The following is a 16,605-nucleotide window of genomic DNA, read 5'->3' on the forward strand; positions in this document are numbered from 1 at the left end:
CAGGGATTCAATGCACCAAATTTAGCTGAATCTCTGAAGGAACATAGACATTATGACAAAGCTAGCTGGTATTATGTTTCCTTGGCCTGCTTAACATAGAACTGTAGCACATGGCTAATTTTCCCCTTCAGCAATCATCTTATATCAATCTATCCACATATAACAGCTTCAAAAACAAGCTTTGTTTTATGCCATTTAATAATATTATGCAATAATATATTAATATAGTTTAGTACAAGAGAGCTTTCACAGAGTTAAAAGGGCCTTCGATGAATATATTTCCATTTTCTCCATGGCAACTGCTCTAAGACAGCAAGATTTCTAAGAGGCATGTTGCCCTTCATATTTTCCTCAAATAGGAATCCTTTAAGTTATGTTTACCCAGTATCATGACAAATGCAAAAATCCCTAAATGAGGAAAGGTCAGTTCTATCCCCCTTCCTAATCTTTGCAGTGTTGCTACATTGCCAAAGAACTGTTGATTTGTGGACTACAGATACAACTTTGAACAACCAGAATTTGGGTAAGATTGGAGAATATTATTTTTTCAGTTAGACTATGCAGATCTGAACAGCAGTTTTAAAGATAAGTATTGTGCATATTACAAAAAAAGCTGTGCATCAGAATTTAAATCGGAGACTACATTCTGTTTAGCTTTCCTTTTGGAGATATGGATACTTTATACTGTGCTTTACACAAGTGCTTCTTCAATAAGATTTTGTACTTTATACTAAAACTAATATTGTAAAGATAGTCCCTGAGAAAAAAGATACCAGTGTAGTCAAGTTAGGAAGTTCCACCCTGGCATTACTCCTGCTCTATGTCCTTCTGCCATTTTCTGTTCACTCAACTGTATGTGAATGCATAGGAGACAAAAACAGACCATTAATCGAAGTGTAAATGGCCTGTAATGGATACACAAAATGAGTGCAAAGCAAATTCTGTTCTGATGTTCCCAAAGAACTATACATTATGCAAGAACCCAAACAGAGTAACTTGGGTGTTATATATTTTGGTCCAAAGCTACTTGTTAATCCCTACCTTGAATACAACAATTGAATCAATGTAAGTGTTGATTTACCAAATTCCAATTGATTCAATATACCAAGCTGGAGCATGATATTAGTTGGAACAAAGAACTGGATGTAGGCTTTAGAATTCCAGCCACTATATCCACATGGCATAATTGTTTTAAAAGGAGTGACATTAATTTTAAGAGCAAGTGACCTGTGCTCTTGCTGCAGTGCAGACTGGTTGCCTTAACAGTAGTTGTTTCAGTTTTTCAGTAAAACCATTCCTAATACCATCCATCCATTTCAAAGCAGAATATGGAAGCCCTTGAATTCACATTTGTTTGGATTTTAAATGCCAAAGTCAGCAAAGTGAGACAGTTTTAGATCAATCCCTGAAGCTCAGGTTCCTTCTGTGTCTTTGACTTGGATAATCATATTTCAAGATGCTTGATTTCTTTCTGTCTCTAGGCAGTATTTTTATTAAAACTATCTAAAATATTACAAAACTCTGCAAGCTTTTCCATTCTCTAGGCTAGGTAGCATTTAAAGATATAGTTGAGGAAGAAAAATAAGCCATGACCAGGGTGGTACCCACACTACACAGTTATAGCAGTTATGTACCACTTTAATTACCATAACTTCATCCTGTAGAATCCTGGAATGTTCAGTTTGGTTAAGTGTTTAGAATTCTCTGCCAGAGAGCTAAAGCGTTGTCATTCAGATGACTGGCTAGAACTCTCCAGCAGAAATTGTGCTTTGCAGAAATTGTGCTTCAAACCTCAGGATTTCATAGGATGGAGCCACGGCAACTAAACTGGTATCAGGTTCAGTGGAGATGCAACTCCACCTCATCACAGATTTAAAAACTGAATGAATTGGCCATTGGCTGGTGTTGAATGTGTTAAGTTACACATAGCATGCATTCTGAATACATAACGGCTGGCCACTGCTCAGATCTCTCTCTCGCCTTGGGCAAAACACACAGGTTCCTGAAATGACACAGAGCAGAAATAAATGTATGGACCAGCACACATAACTTTGGGTATTTAAAATCTGTTTTCTTGTGTTCCTTTCTCTGGCACTGCAAGCTTCCTGCTCAAACAATAAAGAGATGAAATAGCATAAACAATCAGGCAGGTTTAATTTTTAGTGGTAGAGCACAATACTAGACTGTGTTAGTGCTTGACGTTGGTATATAACTAGACAAGCTCAAAGAATTTTGTTTGATCCTCAGTGGCTCCTGTAACTGAGAAATAATTCCCACTCCTGCTGTACCTAGTGCATAACTCCAATAATGTTATCCATCTATAGGTAACTGTGATTGATGTTGCAAGTTTTACAGGACGAATTTCCTATAGATGTGGGAATCTATGCATCTGGAATTGAATGATTCTGTCTGCAATTGCTCTGTATGTGAGGGAAGTCATTATCTCTTTTGCTCTCTGCTCATGGTTACCAAAGGCCAGTTTACATAAGTGGTTTTTTTTAATTGTAGATTAAGAATGTTCTAAATGATTCAATTGAAGACAGCAACATCATTTTTAAACCTCCCTGAAAAATGAACTGTTTCTATTCAGAAACCTACTTCGATATGAATATAATATGATTATACTCCAGTATAAGGTATAATGGGCTGGCTCACCATAATAAAAGTGTTATGAAGAACATTCAACAATACAGAATGTCTGAAACACCAGATCAAAAAGTCAAGGGATGATGATGAGTAGCAGCCAACTCATTAAAATATTTGGGGTTCACTTTATTCTAAACTTTAGTAACTAAGATATCCAGATAGCAATTCACTGAGGTCATTGTTAGAAACTCCCATTGTTTTTAGCTTATCTAGACTCTCAGTGGCCTTTTAAAAACTATTACCTAAGCCAGCTTTTCCCAAACTGCTACGATGTTTTGGGCTACCATCCCAATAATTTCTTAACCATTAGACTTGCAGGCAGATGCTGACATGGTTTCATTAATCCAAAATATATAGAAGGCACTAGGTTGTAGAGACATAACCTGTATCATGGTTAGGTACATCAGCTCTGCATATGAGAGGATGATGCTACTCTGTGTATGACAGGAGACATCCAGGGGTAGTCGTGTTGGCCATTTAGCAAATCCAATCAAAAATCCACCAAACAGTGATACCTTTATTAGCCAACCAAAATGCACAATATACATGAAGCTTAGAAAGCTTGGAACATGTATATTGTGCATTTTGGTTGGCCAATAAACATATCAGTGGATTTTTTATATGACAGGACACTTTCACTTTCACTCTTGCATGCAAACAGAGATAAGAAGGTAGGAAAAGTATTCAAGCCCAAGTCTTCTTATTGTTCATTCCCACCTAATTACCTATCTAGGCAGATGATTGTCTAAATAGGAACAGGCAATAAACTTGGCATGAAACTGGTATATATCTGGTAATTTTCTTAGAGGCACAAACTCCGCCCCAAAATCCAATTACTCTGTTATTATGTACAATTATTTTATTTTATTTTATTTTATTTTATTTAGGCTGCCAAAAAGGATCTCATGTCACAGTTTGAAACTAATGTCTGCAGGGCCAGAGAAAGGAACATAGAAAACATGATCTTACTATTTCCCTGTGTTTTACCAGCAGCAGCAGCACTCGATTTTCTGCATAATCCAGTGCACCACATCAGAGCTACTCTGGCAGTACCACAGCCTGATTCCTAGAAAGAGGGAGCAAGAGGCAAAAGCGCGGGTGGGGGGGACCCACAGAAGCTGTGTGTGGCAAGCTGTAGTGCTGTTCTTGTTTTCTCTTTCTTGCTTTAAGTGTACATGACATATTTTATTTTACTTTTCTTTGCCAAACCCAGAATTTTTAGTGAATCCAGTTATGATCTGGGAAGGCGTCTTTGAGCTGAAAGGAGAGAGGAATTAAGCCAGAAGCAGATGTTTTGCTGGCCTGAGAATGTGTACAGCAAAGGGGGGGGGGGGTGATTCTTGACAGCCTTTTTTGTGGCTGAGTCAGATACTAGGAAACCAAACTCAGATTTATACTATAGAGAACAGAACTACTGCAGCTCAAATAAGAACTGCTATATTGGGACAGAGCAATAGTCCTCAACCTAACAAAGAAATACCCTTCTGTGGTCTATGATGGTCAGAATTGTTTGCATGGATAGCAAACATATATTGTGTACTGTAGTTGGTATTTGTTGTTCATTTACATAAAAAATATTAGGTGTAAAATACCACCTTTGAAAAAGCTGCTATAAGCAGTTTAGCCCTCCTGATGTAACCAGTGCTAGGAATAGGTGATGTGGTGTATAAGAAAGTTGTCAAAAACTAATAATTATGATACAACTGCCACTCAGTATTGCTCCATTATGTATGTTTGCTTCTCTGCTGGTGATATGTAAAAATATGGTGCTGGAGTATCAAAATGCAAGATGCAAGATATTAGGAGTTGTCTTCTCTGATAACAAAGGGCTAAATGTGGAAGGACATTTTAGAGTTGATAAGATAGCAGTTTTCCAATGAGAAGAGCTGTTGGGTAGAAGCATGAACCTTCAAGATCATTCTGAGCAAAGGTTATAAAGAGCCGAAGGGCTCTTTGTCTCGGGCCCTCCCAAAACAGACCATGGAGAACTGGAAGCCGGAAAATGGTGTCCTGGCTCCCAGATATCCTATGAGCATCAATGACTACAAATCCCAACAGTTCCATGAATAAGATTAAGGGAATGTACTAGCCAGCTGTGTTAGGATATTTTGATTCTTTTCTTGATTTGGCTGAAAGTATCTATTCTATTCTGTAACTTGCAATTTCTATCTGTGCCTGAAGAACAAGATTGTTCTTCATGAAGAACAACATCCTTTTGCTGTAGAACTTCCTTATCTAGAATAAAGCTTTTCTTTAAAAGTACTCTGTTACTCTCACACGGCCTCGTTCACGTGCCTTAGCACGGCAAGATCTAGTTCTTCTCCAAAAGTGGAAAGAGAGAGGGAAGCATCTCTTCAATGAAAGTGCCTGGGAATCTCCAGCAACAACCCAGTCCATTGCTAAAGAGGGAGGAGTCCAATCATCGGGGGGGGGGGGCAAGTTCTTTAGATATAAAGTGATCTCATGGGGTCCCATCCAGCTCAGGCAAGAGAAGGGAGGGGGACCCAGAGAACCCTCACACCCTATGTCAGGACACAGGTAAATTATACTAAATGTCATTGGTGAGCAAATGTAATGCAAGTCTTTCATAGTTTATCACAGTGTGCAGTTTCCTCTTAAGATATGTGTGAAACCTCTAACATTTAAAAAGATTGAGCAAGAAGTTAATATCAGGAAACCAGGGTCTCAGTTGAGTTTTAAACCCCTCTGCTAGTCCTCAGACATCTGTTTTCATTTGAAAACAGATTGAGAGACAGGAGGTCAAGCCTACACAATGCATTTCTTAGGCCCCAATCCCTCCAATTTCTCATCTATTTCCTTTTGCTATGCAAGTTTCAGTTTTAAAAATATATCTTATAAGATTTAATAGTCCAAAAATAAAGGACCAGACAAAAGTCCAAATAATAATTTTTTTAAAAAAACCATCTTCTTTATCTTAAGTTGTGTGTCTACAATTCTCACCGTTTTGCACTGGAGGTGTTCATGTGATAACATAGAGATCTGCAATTTAACTTAGATTCAAGTAGTTTTGTGCTGAAAGTTATCATTGTACATTCTTTTGCTTTGCATGCATTCAGCAGAACCAGAATACCACCAAGAATGTAAGGTTCTAATATGAACCTTTGTTATTAAGAACTTGGTATTTTCTTCCCTGGGGGCAAATATGTGGCATTTGACCTTTGCAGTGGATTCCAGTCTTGCATGCAAGTAGAGTATAATTTTCATTGTGCTAGAAAAGTGTTCTATTGCTAGGGTTTCATCTGATGTAGAATTCAGTGTCCATGAAGAAAGCGGATTCCTCAATACGCCAGCCCTAGGTGATTCTTGAAGGTCTCGTTTTCAAATTAATGTACATTCCTTATAGTCCTCCTTCCCCTGCACTCCAGAGCACAATATATTGCATTTTACACTTCTGATCCTGTGCTCTGCTGCCAAAATGCAGCACTTGCTCTCTTCCCCATGTAACTACTTATTACTGATAGTAGGAACTACTGATACTGGCTATGCTGCAGAAATTGAAAGGAGGGAACTATGTGGGGTGATCAAACCACAGTAGTAGCCTTAGAAGGGTTAATAAGAAGTAGCATTTATTCATAAGGCAAGGCAAAGACGCAAGGAGAGAACCCGAGAGAAGAGCAAAACAACTTGAAAGCCTGATTCTCTGTGTGAAGATCAAACATTTTAGACAGAAAGCTACAAATAAAGGTCTGTTCCAACTCTGTGGATCAGCAGACTCCTTGAGTTTTATTTAATATGCAAAATATTGTGAGGTGGAACATTTTGTTCTAAGTTAATAATGAATGAGCAGCCACAAAGAGAAAGATTATTTTATTTTATTTTTGAGATCTCACATGGAAATGCTTTTTAGTTGGCACTCTCTTTCCTCCCTTCTGTCTCTCATCTTACACTTTCCTTTTTGGGAATCTGGGGGAAAGTTGATATTAAATGAAATTGCCATGGCTCTCAATAGAACAAGAATCAGACAGGCTGTTCAGAGCTACAGACAAGCCCCAAGAAAAATTAATAAAATACATATTGTTTTTTTCCAGGGATCTCCTAAACCCCTTTGTTTGGCTTAGTTTTATTCCCCTTGCATCTATCCAGCCAGAAGGCTTTGGTTTCTGGCGTCAGGCCTCCTGTTCCTCTCTCTCTCTCTCTCTCTCTCTCTGGAAAGTTGGCTCATCTCTGGAGTGTGCTTTGCCCTCATTATGTGGTCAATATGAAAAGGATTTTCACTGAGTCTGGGGATGGTCCCCTGCTGCTTTAATCTTTGGGAGCTTACTTAATATTTTTAGAGGCAAATCTATAGCAGTCTTTTCAGCATCTCTGGAGCAAAAAGCATACCTGCTGTGGAGCTCAATGCTGTGTCGTGAAGGAGCTATCTTTGCAGATCAGAAAGCCCTCTTTAGCAGAGGAAAGAATAGCAGAGGTCCCTTGGGAACGCGGCAGGCAAGTGTTAAGATGCGACTTATGGGACCTCCCATGCAGGCGCAATTTCAGAGACAGTTAACCACAACGATATGTGGGTGGCAAAATGATACACAGTGGATTAAAACATGCCACAAGAACTGAGTGTAAAGGGATGGGGCTGTGTTGAATGATGGTTATATATACCGTGCTTGAACTAGAGAAAGAGCACAAATTTGAGTGGTGCTTTTTAAAAGTTATTGATGATAATAAGCACAAACATGTTTCTCTGCCTATCTGTCTGTTCAGAAGTCCTGTCCTCAGAGATCAGCTTAAACCTACTCAAGAAGCTTGTGTTACCCAATCAAATTTATTATTAGTAGTAGTATCACATTCTTTTCCCAGAACTGGGACTCAGGGTGGCTGTTTATTATATTTTGGATGGTTGACACTCTTCCCCCCACCCACCCAACAAACATGCTGTTTTAGAAACTCTTTACCAAAGCAGTTTGCTTTTGCAGAGTGGGGGAGGGGATGTACGAGAAAGGCTCCATTAATTCACAAAATATATTTCATGGGTTGGTGGGTTGCTAATATTGATAGTTTCTAAATTGCTATCCCATATGCAACTGAAACTATGGGGCTGGACAGATGGGCAGCATCCAGCCACCCCTTTAATGGCTGGATTTGTGCCACAGCAGCCGCATTCTAGATGCAGTGCCAGGGCCATGCCATGATGCCGCGTGCCATCATGATGTGATGGGGTGTAGTTATGGCATCCAGCATGTGGATGCTACACCAGCACAAAATGCCAGTTTGTAGAGCCCCTATGTTCACTAAATAAGCCTCATTGGACACAGCAGGGATTTACTTCTGAGTAAAGTTAAATACGACCAAGCTGCATAGACTATACATTTAAAGTAAAGACAGACACTGCTTTTAGAATTATAATCTAAAAGACAAGAGAATTCATGCTGAATACAAAATGGGAAAAAGAGTCAGTGTGCTGAATCCTGCACTTGCATGGACCTGCCCAATATGTCTTTAAATCCTGCTGAAAAGCAGGATAGTTTTGGGGGATTTTTTTTTATTTAAAATAGCCACAGTATATTGAATAGATTGGTCTTTAATATGTCTTTCAATCCTGCTGAAAAGCAGGATAGATTTTACTTTTTTAAAAAAAGAATAGCCAAAGTATGTTGATTAGTCTGGCAGGATGACAACCGGGGCGAAGGAAATTAGCTTCTGAGAATAGTTAACATTGCTATTGTTTTCCTCCTCCTTCTCTTTTAGAGGCAGTGAAAGAGAGTTCACTACCAATGGTAAAGCTTCTTCCCATGTCTCAAGTCCATACAGATTTTGCTCATTTTCAGGCCTGTTCATCCACCTAGAACAGAAGGCATAGTGTGTTGAAACCCTGAAGCTTGGCTTAGGGATCTGCTTAACCCTTGCCCCATACCCACTGATCTGGGGGAGAAATCCAAACTCCACATGTACATAGTTGGACTTGGAGGAGTTCTGACAGAAAGGTGACCAAACCCAGTCTGGCACAAAAGCACATACATCCCCAGGAGCAGAGAAAGTCTTAAGCAAGGAAATAAAGTAGGTAAGCAGGCTCAGGTGGTTTCCTGAAGTGAGTCTAGGGTAGGATGCAAAAGCAGAAATGCAGGCATTTTATGTCTTTATTTATTTACAATGTCCTCCTCCCAATAGGGGACCCAAGCAGCTCACACTTCAGTTAAATCATATTAAAACATTTAATTTTAAATAATTTTAAAAGCCAGTTAAAATGAAGCACTGACAATGGAAGAATGAATTGTTAAGGTTGCTGGGTTAGCCCAAATGATCAAATTTAATGTGCATTCTAAAGAATAAATCAACTGAAGAAGTTTTGAAAGATTTAGAAACTGTTTATGGACTTTTGGAGCAATAAGAAATCCAATGATGCAATAATCTGTGGCCATTAATAATTTTAGTAGGATTATTTAGTTGGAACTGTAAAGGTAAAATAATATTTTTTAATCTTTTTTATTTTCATTTCATCACAGTCAGGATGGGGTGTATATGAGAAAGCCCTACTATGTATTAGTTGTATGTCTTTTCCCCCCTCCCTCTTGTATTTTCTCTTTCTTTTCTTTCTTTTCTTCTTCTCCCCCCCTCCCCCCTTACTCAGGTTTCTTTATCTTTATTGTATATCATTTTGTTTGAAAATTAGATTGTTTGTGTTAAAAAATTATTAAAAAGTAATCTTTCAAAAGCAGTTGAAATATAATTATAATACAAATGCAAATTACAACACATTCCAATTAAAAGACTTTCTACAACAGACAGTTAAAATCCAAAGGCCTGAGTAAACAGGTAGTGCCATGCATTTTTTTAAAAAAAAACTGCTTTAGTACTTTGGGCTATTTCCCAAAATTAAATGGTGTGCTGTGTGCAAGAGACTGAATCATGGTCATGCTCAGGCAGAAGAGTTTACAGTGACATCTTGTCCCTCACTAAGGTAAATGGACCAATGTGTCCAGCCAGTGAGACATTCTGACATGACACAGCTACCAAGAATGTTCAGTAACAACCCATTTACATCCAGCTTTACAACTCAGCCAGACAACATTCAAACATAATGCAAGGAGGTGCCACATAAGAAAATATGGGGGGGGGGGACTCCTGTATACTGGAAAAGCCAGTGTGGTGTTGTGGTTTGAATCTTGGACTACAACTCTTGGAGATCAGGGTTCAAATCAGTGCTCGACAATGAAAACTTGCTAGGTAACTTTACCCACTTACCCTTTCTCAGCCTCAGAAGGCAGCAATAGCAAATACCCTTTGAACAAATTTTACTAAGAAAATTTCATGACAGGGTCAGTTTAGGGTCACCATAAACCTGACCATAGAGTCAAGAAATGACTTGAAAGGACAAAATGACAACATCCTGTATACTGGGAGGGGGAGAAGGATGAATCCTATCTATGTCAATAGTACTGGGAGGGGGAGAAGGATGAACCATATCTATGTCAATAGTACTGGGAGGGAGAGAAGGATGAGCCATAACTATGTCATATGATGAGATCAAGAAAGCTTGAAACTTAAAACTTGTCACTTTTTTCCTTGCACAGTCTAACGTATTGTAATGTGTAAACCCCAGCTCCAGAGCTCAACTTTGCTCATCATCAACAAGTTTTCAGCAAGTCACACATTACAGTTATAGCAGGTATGCAGACTTGCAATACTTAAAGAAACATTCCTTTTTGATGGTTCAGAGTCAGCAAGTATGACAGCATGTTCTGCAAAGATGAACAGCTAGGAGTCTGTCACATACCTGCATGGTTACTTCCTGTTGACTGTGAGGAAAACATCAATATTTATTGAAGAACACTTGAAAACTTGATTGGAAGTGATCTGAGCTTTTAGGTGTTTGGCAGCTAGCACTTTTCTTAGGTCCAAATTAAGTGAAATCATGTGGATCTCTTGCCAGTGTTTGAAACCAATAGTAGCCTGAAAAGGCTTTGTAAAATTGAACAAAGGAATCTTTTACGCTCATGGACATTTTGCCACTCTCTCTTGCTCCACCTGATTTAAAAAAAAACTTATGAAGGAAAAGATACTGATATATTTTATCTTTTTTTTTTAAACACAAGTGCCTGGGAGCACATGCAGAGGTAGCCCTCCCCTGCATATCCAACCAGTTCCTGATTCTTTCCCGGATGATAACCAATTTTCATTCTCTTTCATATTGTTTTATCCTCGCTGGCTCGAGACATCAATTAATTTTGGCCTACATGAATCAAACCATTGGCAGGTTGAGTCCAGCTGTTTCTTAACGTGTTTTTAAAGCCCTTGTCCAGGGTTCTGGATAAATAAACTTTCTTTTATGGGCATGTTTAATTGTTAGTTCTTCTTTCATGATGTATCACTACTTAAATTTTATGTTGCTTTTTACTTCCTTTGTTGATTGGATGATAGAAATAGATTTAAACAGAGAAGAAGTGAGGAAGATGTATTCACACAAGGAACTTTTCAGTAAGAGCTGCTTCATTTCAGAGAGTCTTCTGTGTCCACAGTTCCATAAATTTTACAAATGTTTGTCCCATGTGGCAGTGAAAAGCTATAGGAATTATTTTGCAGGTCTGTAGTTGCTGGCAAAGAGAACCTACAGCATAATCCATGTAGCTATGACAGTCCTGGACAGAGGGGTGAACAGAGAAGATACATATCAAGCATGCTATCATACAAGAATATGCAACAGTTATAGCCATGAATGCAGGAATCATAGAAGGATAATTACACTTGGATGTAGGGTGGTTCCTTCCCCCCCCACACACACACACACATCACTGTATATATAAATAGAATACACACACACACACGCGCACACACACACACACACACTGATTGTTATGAGTGAGGAATTCAAGGAATGGTTAAGACCCCCTCACTGTCCAGCAAAGGCAGTGATTTCATAATAAGTATCTTCTAAAATGGGGCCATAGAAACAGACCAGAGGAAATGCAACCAACAAGCCTTGTTTTGCCCAGCCCTGTTCTTAATTCACCATCAGCCATGTTCAAATTCATTATAAATTAGAAACATCATGAAGGTACACAGCACCAAATGTTATTCTGAACTCTTTAGGACCTCACTATTATTATTAATGTTATTATTAATTTCCAAGGTCCTAAAGAGTTTGGAATCACATATGTTGTTGTATGCCTTCAGGTAGTTTCTGGCTTACAGTGACCCTAAGGCAAATCTATCACAGGGTTTTCTAGGCAAGCTTCATTTGGGGAGTGGAGGGATTGCCTTTGCTGTCTTCTGAGGCTAAGAGACTGTTACTCAACCAAGGTCACCCACTGAGGTTCCAAGAGCAGGGATTTAAACCCTGGTCCCCAGAGTCATAGTCCAGTGCTCAAACCACTAAACCACAGTGGCTCATTAAGAATCACATAACCTTCAAGATATCACAGATGAAAACCAAGACACATGGCAAGACAAGATCATAGTGTGGTCAAGATGTCAAAAGTTATTGATGAGGTAGAACTAGGAGAGTCTGCAGCAAACTAGGGCCTGGTACAGACTGCCCAAAAAGGGCGGTCTGCCGGTGCCTGGTTTTGCTCCGCGGGGAAGCTGCAGCCTCCAGACTGCAGGACTTCCCCGCGGAGCAAAAAGAACCCGCAAAAAGTGGGTTCTTCTCGCAGTGCCATTATGACGTCAAAATGGTGACACCCATCTGTACAGGGTGCCGCCATTTTGACACACGGAATACGTGCTAGGATTGCGGGGCGTCTGTAAGCGACACCCCAAGGCAACCCTAACACGTCAGCAGGACATGCTAAAGGGCCCATCTGGACCAGGCCTAGGAGAATCTGCAGCAGTTTGGTTTTGCTGGAGCCTATTGAGATGAGCAAGATTCCACCTTCATCCTTCCTCTCCCACAACTAAGCTAATTGAGAACAAACTACTTTTGCAGTTTGAGCTCACTTTGCACTGATTTAAGTAAACAGAAGATGAAAGGGGATTTGGGAGAAAGGCAGCTTAAGAGCAGCTGAAAAAGTGCAGAGAGAATTAACCAGAACTTTCCTTGCTAAATCAGCAAATCAGTATGAAACCAGGGAGTTTAGCACACGGGAGGAATTTCTCTTAATTTCGAATGAAAAGAAAGTGGGGCCAGAACGCATTCATGTGAATTCGCTAGTTCAGCAAATTTACGTGAATTCAAATTGCGTTTGAACTGACTTCCTATTGCCCGAAAATAGCTTGCCATTTCCCGAAATTGCATGTGGTAGTCTATCACACAATAACGTGAAACCCCATGATTGCATTCGGACTGACTTCCCATTGTCCGACATTGCATGTGGTAGTCTATCACGCAATAACATGAAACCCCATGATTGCGTTCGGATTGCCATTGGATTATACTTCCAATTTCCCTTATCTGATAAAATCCCAGGTATTTTCACTTTATAAACCTATCTGACTTTTACACTCTTTACAATCATGGTGAATTTGGCTTGATTGTTGTATCATGGCCTTTTGATGCTTGTTTGGTTGTGGAAGTGGTCCTTCTCCACTGTGATATGTATACAGTTGAATGATCTTCCTCTTAAGACCAAGAGTCCTTTTACAGTACACAATTATAGTGCTATGAATCCACCTTAAGTGCCACAATTTCATCCTGTGGAATCCTGGGATTTGCTATGTAGGGAAGGTTATTTAGAATCTTCACCAGATAGCTTTAGTGCATCCCCAAAGTACAACCCCAGGATTCTATAGGACACAGCCATGGCAGTTAAAGAGGACGTATAGTGCTGTTACTGTAATATGAAAGGACTCCTAAAAATAATCTTATGATATAGGTAGGCAGATACCAAAGTAGAGACACCTACACTATAATTGTGTAGACTGAAAGTCTCCAGGCTGACTCGTAATGTGAAATGCTTCAGTCAGCAAGTGAAAACATGTCTAATGAAACCTTTCCCTATCTGATAGCACTGCCAGCATCCCCCTGTCATTTTAAATTATTTATTTTACCATGTTATTGTTGTCTTTTACTAATTTATTGTGCTGTATTTTATTTTTGCAAACTGCTTTCCCAATTTTTAAAAGCATGTTAACATTTTCTAAAATAAATAAGACACGTTTCTAAATATTCTCTAAATAAATAGTCTCCTTCAAATATTCAGCCATGTAACAAGGAACTTTACATGAAACAGCTTGGAAAAAATGCATATATCATTGTAAATTATATAAAATCAGCTTGGGAAAAGAGATTGGTGGTTTGGATCTCTGGTGACCAGTTAATCTAACAGAAAAGATTCCTAGTACATCACTGCATCCTTTCTTGTCATTTGAGAAAAATGTGTCCTAACATACCATTTCAATGTGCATCTCAAAACAGTGTGCAGCTGAATGATGCATAACAGTATGGGTGCGGGATGGGCTAATGTGGTGGAAGAAAGAAATGGGGAAAGCACTGCTGCTGACCAGTCTTCTTTGGGAGAAAGTCTATAGAAGTTACAGTATAGAGAATATCATCAGTGGACCTTGTGAAAGGTTCATTTGTTTTTGGCTGGCTCAATGCTGCAGCTGCTCTGCACTGAATACGAACAAGAGCTGTACGCCTTTCATTGATATATTTTTCAAAATCTTCCTCACTTCCTGGGAATGAAGCTGTGTCCCTCTTAGGGAGAAATCAACAATCCAGCAGAGCAGGCATTAAAAACTATGATTAAGAACCATTGTATTTAAATTAGAGATAATCTTGGGTACAATGGGGGAGCTGGCTCTGGGTGTGGCCCTTGAGAAAAGCTGTAATTTCCTCTACCATTGTCACTCTGCTGTCCTTGATTGCCACCAGCCACAAATTCCAGTGATTTACTGAACCACAGGGTATAATTTGCACCACGTGTGGGGAGTTACAGCTCCACCAAGCATCCCCCCTCAGAGGGGCTGGTGATGGGCTGTCAGCTGGGCTTTGTTACTTTCAGTTCATGAACAATCATATTTGCTTCTTTCCTTGAAAATGTGGGAGGAGCAGGGCAGGGGCCAAAAGCACCAGATTGACTTCCTAATTCTAGTTGATCAAAAATCAAGAGTGTGTCCATCCAGTATTCACTAGCTATAGCATTAAAACTATTTTGTCCTTTTTAGAATACATTGCAGCTACACTTTCAGAGACTCTGAGAGGGCAGGAAATAGACATTTCCTAACAATTATTATGATGATATATTCTGTTTGTCTCCCAAGGAATTCATTGTGGCATTTTAGCATTACAGCAGCCCTTGTAGGTTAGGGTAGCTTGAGAAAATTTGTCCAAAGGCAACTCAGCTGAACAGAAATCTGAGTCTGGCTTGCTGTAGATTGAGCCCCTGGAACATAATAGCTGCTGCTTGCTACTAGGGATATTAATCATTGCTTTCTTTTTCCATCACCAAATTTCAAAAGTTTTCTTGCTTCTGGGTACATTTTTCACTTTTCAGGATTTATTATGAAAATTTTGTTTGGTAACACACACACACACTCCGGTTTATATGAAAATATGTTGTGCACAAAACATGCTGTTGTCTCTACAAAAAATATTGCATTTTGTGCCAACCGTACGGTTTACAGCACATAAGATTTTTTTTAAAAAAAATACTAGAACTCTGGAAGCACTTTTTGGGATTAACCATTTCTTCATTGTGTGGAAAAGTGCTTTCTCATCAAGAGTAGAAAACCATTATGAATATTCTTTGCATCATTTTTGATACTGAATAGTGAATGAATACACACAGACACATCTATTTTAAGCATTAGCCCTTAAGAAAAATCATTCCAGATTCACAAAATGCCCTGAGGCTTATCATTCTTTGGTATACAGTTTTTCCATATCCAAATATTAGTAAGAGAAATTGAACTGTGTATATATCAGTAGGGTTGTGGTGGCTTAGCGGTTAAGACACCAATTCTGACAATTGGAAGACTGGAAGGCTGGCAGTTTGAGGCCTGGGTGCCACATGACAGGATGAGCTCCTGTCACTAGTCCCAGCTTCTGCCAACCTAGCAGTTTGAAAGCATGCAATTGCAAGTAGATAAATAGGTACCACTTCTCAGTGGGAAGGTAATAGCATTTGGTGCAGTCATGCTGGCCACATGGCCACCAGATCAGTCCTCGACAACAATGGCTCTTCAGCTTAGTAACGGAGATGACCACCACCCCCTACAGTTGGCTACAACTAGACATTCATGTCAAGGGACTACCTTTATCTTTACTTTTTATATATCAGGTATTAGATGTACATGTTGTCACTCATCCAGTTAAAATTAGATTAAAACTGCAAGCTTCCCTGCTCCCATGCGCACAAAATAACATACCCTCCATCATTTCATAGATAAAAACCAGGGCACATGTGGCCAAGCAACATTAGAGTGTGATGAATATGGCAGAAGTTATCAATGAGGATAAACAAGCAAGGAGAGGCTACAACACCTTGCTTTTGTTCGAGCCTACCAGGAGGGGTAAGATTCTGCCCCCTCCTGTCTGCTGCTTACACTGAATTAACATTGCAAACTACTTTTGCACTTTGAACTCATTTTGCATTAGTTAAAGTAAGCTGAGGGAAAAGGGGGAAAGTGGGGGGAGGAGGGAGAAACTTGGAGATCACACAGCAGATTTTGAGGAACTGCTGGAAACAGGAAACATACTATTTTCCTATTTATAACATGATGCAGGGCTTTATCAGATTTTCAGACATTAGCTAACCATCCAAGGAGCCAGTAGTAGCACACCCAACTAGGCTATCTTCTGGACAGCAGCAAGGCACTAGCTTATATAAGAACATGCTATATAAGCATGTCCAGCTGATTCACTGACTGATGGTGCAATCCTGTGCAAACTACAGAAAAGCTATTGAAGCAGAGGGACTATGTGTTGCTGTACAGTTCAGCTACTGATGTAGTGGATCTATTTTGGCAGTGATTAGTGATTGGATTTTGGCCTGAAATGTGCATCTTGCTAGGGAATAGCACATATGTTATAGATATGCTATAGGTTTTGCAATAAGATTCCCATTGTAG

The 16,605-nt window shown here is 39.4% G+C and overlaps 1 protein-coding gene across 2 annotated transcripts in view; it reads left to right on the forward strand.

Annotated features, from left to right (window-relative positions):
- PLXNA2 (plexin A2) overlaps window positions 1–16,605 on the forward strand; it is a 586,503-nt gene that overhangs the window by 516,581 nt on the left and 53,317 nt on the right. The gene's annotated exons all lie outside the window — the stretch shown is intronic.

The sequence above is a fragment of the Sceloporus occidentalis genome, unplaced genomic scaffold (assembly GCF_023333645.1).
Source record: "Sceloporus occidentalis isolate IW3139 unplaced genomic scaffold, rSceOcc1.0.p SCAF_3, whole genome shotgun sequence".
Lineage (NCBI taxonomy): Eukaryota > Metazoa > Chordata > Lepidosauria > Squamata > Phrynosomatidae > Sceloporus > Sceloporus occidentalis.